Below are 7,566 nucleotides of genomic sequence, written 5' to 3' on the forward strand. Positions count from 1 at the left end.
TCTCACTCCTCTCTCTGGCTGCAAAAGCTTCCCCTAAGTTGTTTTTTCCCTTCTTAAATATGTTATCCCAGAGGCGCTGATGGTCTCAGCCTTGGCCAGTGGCGGGTCCATCTTGGAGCCGTCTGGCATTGGCTCTATCAGACACAGGGGAAGCTTCCAGCAGCTTCTCGTAGAAGCCACCCTTGTAGCCCCCCCCACTACAAAAACCTTGCCACGCAAACCCACTACAGATGGTTTAGTAGCCATGGTGGTGTTGGTCGATGGCTAGACTTGAACCTTAAAGATTCTATGATTCTATAATAAATAAAAATATGAGAAACAAGCAATATTCTTTCTACCTATATCAAAGGCTTTAAAACCATTTTAATGAGATGCAGTTTAGCAACAGTAACAAGTAGAATTAATTAGATGCAAAATTAGAATTTCAGGGCTAGGAGTCTGAAAGGAAAGTAATATATGGGCAAACAAAAAACAGTTGCACCTTTTCTAAAACATGTATGTTCAGCAGAGTTATATGAAACTAATTAGGAAATAAATTCAGAACCATACAATGGCTTTTGCAACCTTTCTGAAAATAATGGCACATCATTCAAACTATTTTTGGTAATCTGGAGGTGCTTTACAAAATTTAATTAAACTATTACCTTGGGAGAATTTCAGTTTCACACTTTGGAAAATCAAGGAACACACTGAGGGAAAGTTGCTTTTGTAGGGTCACCAAAAGTAAGTGGCCAACATGAAAAACAGCCAATTCTCTGCATAATTTGCAAAGATGGACTGTTACTTCTTCCTACATGATGTAGAAAAAAAAAGTTAGTCCAAACAGTGACAGTAGATCACAATATAATACTTCTAGACCACAATTAGCTACTAAGTCTAGAAAACATATTCTTTATGAAAAAAACCTTTATTCCAAACATACTTCTCCTTGTGTGTCTGTTCTGGGGTTTTTTCCTCAATGTATTCAGATTTAAAAAAAAAAAAAAAGAGAAATCACACATTCAGCTGCTCTGCAAACACTATAAATATTTGGAAGGAGAAAAACACAGATAACCTTGGATGATTTAATCACATGATCTGCTTCATAAATTGATCATGTGAGTTTGACGTATTTCTCAAAAGAACATTTAGCTTAGAACAAAAGTAGCTTTATTTACTGCAAGTTACTAAGAAATACTTTCTTTACAACACACATTGATGTAATCTCACCAAAACAAAATCTCAGTTTTAATGCTTCAGGCATTTAACAACTATATTTCTTAAAATTCTGCCTCTATCTAATTTGAACTTCTTGTAACTGTCTGATGCGGGCCAGACTTGGCACGCACACTGTCTACAAAAAAGCAGAGCATGCCAAGTCTAAGGCAACAGACAGGAGAGCTATTAATACTCCCAATTATTTGAGGAAGAGGACTGTTATGTAGCAGTGGTACTAGAATTGGAAATGCTACTTATTTTACCTTCAAATTCTAAGCAGTTGGAAGTTTTGTAATCCTAACATTGATCCTAACAGATCTGAATGCCATGTTAAATAGGATAATCAGCTGATCAGTGTCAGTCTGACTTTGTTGAAAATGTAAATTTAACTTTATCTTGTTGATTATTTTTGTTTGCATATGAAAAATATGAATAAATACAGAAAATAATACTTAATCATAACTGACTGATTGGCTTGGTAGTGCTTTTATGAGCTATGGTGAGTTTCAGACCTCTGTAAAATCACCAACTGCACATTTGTTTTTTAATATACAGAGATTAATTGATGATTTTCTTTTTAATTGAATAGCTGCTGTAATTCTCACTTGGTGGTGAGAATTTTAAGTTTCTGAAAACATTATGTATGAGGAAGTTTGTTATGATTTTAGCAGTGAAATAGCATTTAAAGCTGCATGAATACTTACTGCTAGATTTCTAGCACAAACAAAAACAGAAAAATGGTTTATTCATGCTGATTTTGTGAAGTACTAAACAATATGTTTAAATCTGAGTAATATACAGATCTATGGCATCTTTTCTAGATATTTGATAAACCAAAAAAAAAAGACAACGAGCATATGTCTTCTCAATGTCATTACTTCATTATGTTACTGTCAATTACATTGATCAAGAACAGACTAGCAGTTTCTTTGTAGCAAGTTCTTTGTATGTGTTGGATTTTTCAGTTTAAAAAGAAAATGGCAAAACTAGATCATTAGCTGACACTAACACATTAACTGCATGAAGATTAAAAGATAGGATGTACAAAGTAAATTGTCTAAACTATTAATATTCTTCTTCCAAAACATCCTCAGATTTTCCTAAGGTAGACTGACTTTGCAAACATTGTCAGCAGCTCTTTAGTGTCAAAACCATGAGAATTTAATATGAAAATTTTCCTCTGCACTTTACAGCCACTTGAGATATTTGTATGCAGATGCAGCAAGAGAAGTCTGCATTGACTTGTGTATTGGAACACTACTTTCAAAATATTATCTTTATCCTGTGAAAGACAAAGTTCTGCAGAGATAGCGGTCTGGCCTCTCCATTCCATGGAAAGCTTTCTGTTCCTCAGTGGAAACTGATAAAGTGGATTATGTCACACTCCCTGTGCTCTTTCATGCTGGACAATCCTCAACAACTTTTCCCCTTTATTATTTTTCATTCTCTTAATTATTCCTTTAAACCTCTCTTTGGTGTTTTTCTTAAAAGCTTGTGCTATTTCTTAGCCCATTTTAAATCTCACTTAGTATCTGCAACCAAGCTGCATCTGCTGTTCTTATTTCAGCTGAAATAGCTATTTCAGAATTCTCTTTGTGTAAATAAATTGTTTTTCTTATCTTAAACACAGCCTTAGCAGTGTCTATGGTTTCCTCAGGGAAAATAATTAAAGATTTGAAATTTAGTGTAATGTTAATATATTTCTGTTAATACTATACATGATGCCAATGCCTTGATGTTCTATCATCATAAGGAGTTATGATCTGAACCATGTGTCATAATCAGATTTATAGAATTCATCTGCTACTTCTGTTGCTTCTGGGACCTTTACTTTCCAGCCAGTAGTGAATAAATGAAATAATTTAGTGGAAAATAGAAATGAAAAACCAAGAATTAGTTTAAAGTACATTCCCTTTAAAGGAAGGCTGAGCATATCACAGAAGCACAAATTGGTAGGGGTTGGAAGGGATCTCAGGAGATCACCTAGTCCAACTCCCCTGCTACAGCATGTTGCACTGGATGGCGTCCAGACAGTTTTTGAATATCTCCAGAGAAGGAGACTCCACAGCCTCTCTGGGCAGCCTGTTCCAGTGCTCGGTCACCCTCAAAGTGACCTTTAAGCCAGAAAGATTCTTGTGGAAGTTGTATTTCCTGATGTGACTTTCCGATTACTGTTCTTAATATTTCCATGGCCTTGAATGCCATGTTACCTTTCTAACTACCCATTCCCCCATCTATAGACTTGGATAAAACTAGTATCTTTTAGAAGTAATTAATCTTTGGAGGTGGAAAGCACTGAAAGTGTGTAGTTACTATGATCTAAATAACATTCTGATCTTAAAAAAAAAAGAAGTCTTCTACATTTAAAGTGTGAGCTTATAAAGAATATTCCACCTATCTATTCCAATTCTTGCTTATAAAACCAGATACTGACATCTCTTGTAATATGCTCAGTGATCAACAGATGAAAAAAATTAAAAAGTTAAAAGGTTTATTTACACAATATTTGCATGGGGGAAAAATACTAAGAAGCCTTGCTTTGATGATTGGGGAAAAACAATCAGTGTAGAATTTATTCTCTGCAACAGAATTTAACTGTTGAGCTTTGAGGTAAACTAAATCTGTAAATGGTTGGTAAGGGTATACTTTGTCTATGAGCAGTCAAAATTCTTTATTAATACCTGATATTTTACAGAGATTAAATAAAAAATATTTTCTTCTCCCTTCTGTATGCACAAACATATTTTTACATATCAGAACATGTCAGATGTCAAATAATGCTGTCTAGAAAAATGACTAAACTAGATAGAGTTGGAAGCCTCTAATAGACAAGATATGACTGAACATTATCAGAATCCACCTTTCTAAGCTTAGAAGAGGATGATCTCAAAATGAAAGACATAATCTAGATTATTTTAGAGACTAAGAAATTGCTGTGTATGGAAACTGACCTGGGAGAACAGAAAGAAAACCAAACTGCATTGGAGTTGGTGAAAATGTATTAAAGGTAAAGCTGGGAATTCCTGTAACACCCTGTTTTTTCAGTATAAAAGTGACCCTTTCCTATCAAAGAACATTTTAGAAATAGTACTTTCATGTTAGTTTATTTAATCGTATTCTCAATAAACTTAATACTAACATGAGACTTAAATACATTTACCTGAAATCACTTTTTTGAAAGAAGAAATGGTGCCTTTACCCTCTTCATCAAATGTTGATAAAATAATGATAACCAATGGACTCTTCTGTTTGTTTTTTTTTGTTGGGGGGGTTGGTCGGAATGGGGTTGGGAACATCAACCACCACCACCACCAGACAGATCTGGAGGGTTAGAAAAAAGAGATAATTATTGCATCATCTCTTGTCTTCCCTTTGGTTTCTTTTTGCAAAGAGAAAAATTGAGTGTAAAATTAAGATGGAACTGGAAGTGCCGGAAATTAATTGTCATGAGCAAATGGTTACTCATTCAGAAACATTCCCAATACCTGCACTTTATTAAGAATTTGAAAAGTGCACAATGGATCATATGCAAAAAAGGCACACAGTGAAAGGGAAAAAGGACCTATTTTACTTACACAAGACAGTTATTTCCTCAAAGTCCATGGTGTAATATTTATGTAATACAAAGCAGATCACAATGAGGGGTTGGTCATTAAGTATATCTACTCAGCAGTAGTTTAATCAATGTAAAAATATTAGAATGGTAAAATTTTGGGTCAAGGTGTTCAACTTAGTGGTCATAACATCCAACTTGGCCTCTGAAAATTGGATTTAAAACCAGCCTGTGTAATACCAGCAATATAACTTTTTATCTGAAGTCACTTTCAGCATAAAGCACAAACATGTCAAAACTGTGCATGTCATATAATCACTGGAAGACAGATCATATAGTACGTACAGAGTAACGAAACACATCTTCTGTTATTAAAATCTACTACATAGTAGCTTGTTTTCACTAAAGTCAATTTGCCAGGGAATACCAGGGTTAGCTATGGGCAAGCTTTCTAGATTAAGAAACAACTTGGAGTATGTCCCAAAAATGTGTCAGAAGCTTGTAGGAGAATAACGATAAGCTATTGAAATTTTGAATGTATTTTTTTCTGCTCTAAGACACATACATATACACAAAAAAATAATCTTCATTTATATTGCAAAATATTTTCCTGTATTAATTGCATAGTTGCAGTTTGATATTCTAGAAAATTCCACAAATTTGCCTCTAGGGCAAAAATATTCAAATACTCATAGGAGAAGTAGGATGCCAAAGACTGTTATTTCTGTAAGCACATTATATAGATGCAAGATACCACGGTATGCAAGAGAAAGATCTTTACTAGAAGAAAGTTCTGCATGGAATTAGACTGGTTGGATAAATAACCTTACAATTGACTGTGAGAATGGCACATGGCGGGAGGGCATGCAAGGAAGATTGCCAAGATGTCATTCTCTGCTTTCATGTTCTACTGATAGTTAGGCATTCCCTGAAAGTTAGTCAGACATCATCCAAAGAAAGCAGGTACCAATTTGAATATCAAGTGTTTCTCAATGAATTACATTTTGCAGCCTTTAGACATTGCAGTAAACAAACCACCTAGAAAGTGAGCTATTACTTGGAGAAGACCACTACAAATGACCTTCAAAAAACTTTGGCCAGTTGTTTAAAGACAGTGTCAGGAGAACAGGAAGAGTTGGCCAGGGTGTGGCAATTGCTGCTCAGGGACTGACTGGGCATCAGTTGGTGGGTGGTGACCAATTGTTTTTCATTTGCATTACTTGGGTTTTTCTTGCGTTTTATTTCTTTCTGTTATTTTCCTTTATATTACAAATGATAACAATCACAATCACAATAACATTTAAATTATTAAACTTTTTTATTCAACCCATGAGTTTTCTCACTTTTACCTTTCCAGTTGTCTCCCCCATCCCACAGGGACGTGGTGGTGGGGAGTGAGCAAGTGGGTGTGTGGTGCTTAGTTGCTGGCTGGGGTTAAACCACAACATGGTGTTATCACTGTCTGAACAGTCAGAATCATTGGACGGTTTGGTCGGAAGAGACCTTAGAGGTCATTTAGTTCCAACCCCCCTGCCATGGGCAGGGACACCCTCCACTAGACCAGGTTGCCCAAAGCCCCATCCAGCCTGACCTTGAAGACTTCCAAGGAGGTGGTATCCACAACCTCTGTGGGCAACCTGTTCCAGTGTCTCATCACCCTCAGAGTGAAGAATGTCTTCCTAATATCGAATCTAAATCTACCCTCCTTCAGCTTAAAGCCATTACCCCTTGTCCTATCACTCCATGCCTTTGTAAACAGCCCCTCTCCAGCTTTCTTGTAGCCCCCCTTTAGGTACTGGAAGGCTGCTAGACGGTCTCCCTGGAGCCTTCTCTTCTCCAGGCTGAACAACTCCAACTCTCTCAGCCTGTCTTCATAGGAGAGGTGTTCCAGCCCTTTGATCATCTTCATGGCCCTCCTCTGGACTCACTCCAACAACTCTATGTTTTTCTTGTACTGAGGATCCTGGAGCTGGACGCAGTACTCCAGATGAAGTCTCACAAGACCCGAGTAGAGGGGCAGAATCACCTCCCTCGACCTGCTGGTCATGCTGCTTTTGATGCAGCCCAGGATACAGTTGGCTTTCTGGGCTGCAAGCGCACATTGCTGGCTCATGTTGAACTTTTCATCAACCAACACCCCCAAGTCCTTTCTCCTCAGGGCTGCAGAGAGTAATTACAAATGGTCAGTCTCTTGCTTTATTTCCTGCGCTGGCTGGAAGCTAAACAGAAGCAATTCTGCTGTAGTAATGTTTTGCTGATTACCACTATAAATCAGCTTTCTGGAGTCAAAGTTAAGAAATTCCAGAAAGTGAAGTGGGTATAGAATATGAGAGAAAGCAAAAGATAGAAACAGAGAAACAACCATGATAGATTCATGTATGGTAGCTCATACAATTAATTACATTTTCCTAATTTGTTAATATAATATTGAATTTCTTAATAAGTATTTCTTAATAGGTAACCATGGAATGCAGATATGTTAAAATAATAATATTCATTTGTTAAAATAATTACTCAGTAAGTCTTTATTCTTCTCTAAGTTATTAATGCTTTAGTGCAAATGGCTACCAAGATTTAAAGCCTACAAATAACTACTACGATAAAAATCTAGAAGGCAAAACTGGAGTTGAAATTGAAACATTTTCAAATATTTGTCCAAGTATCCTTGAGAAACACAGGATGTTAACCCTAAGAATTTTGAAGTAATTGATAATATTTAAAAAAATCAGTTTAAAAGGTAATTTGATAGGACCACAGTAGATTTTATTTTTTAAGTTGGGGGGAAGATATTTTTACTGTAAAAGGGGCTAAAAATT

The sequence above is a fragment of the Balearica regulorum genome, chromosome 5 (assembly GCF_011004875.1).
Source record: "Balearica regulorum gibbericeps isolate bBalReg1 chromosome 5, bBalReg1.pri, whole genome shotgun sequence".
NCBI lineage: Eukaryota > Metazoa > Chordata > Aves > Gruiformes > Gruidae > Balearica > Balearica regulorum.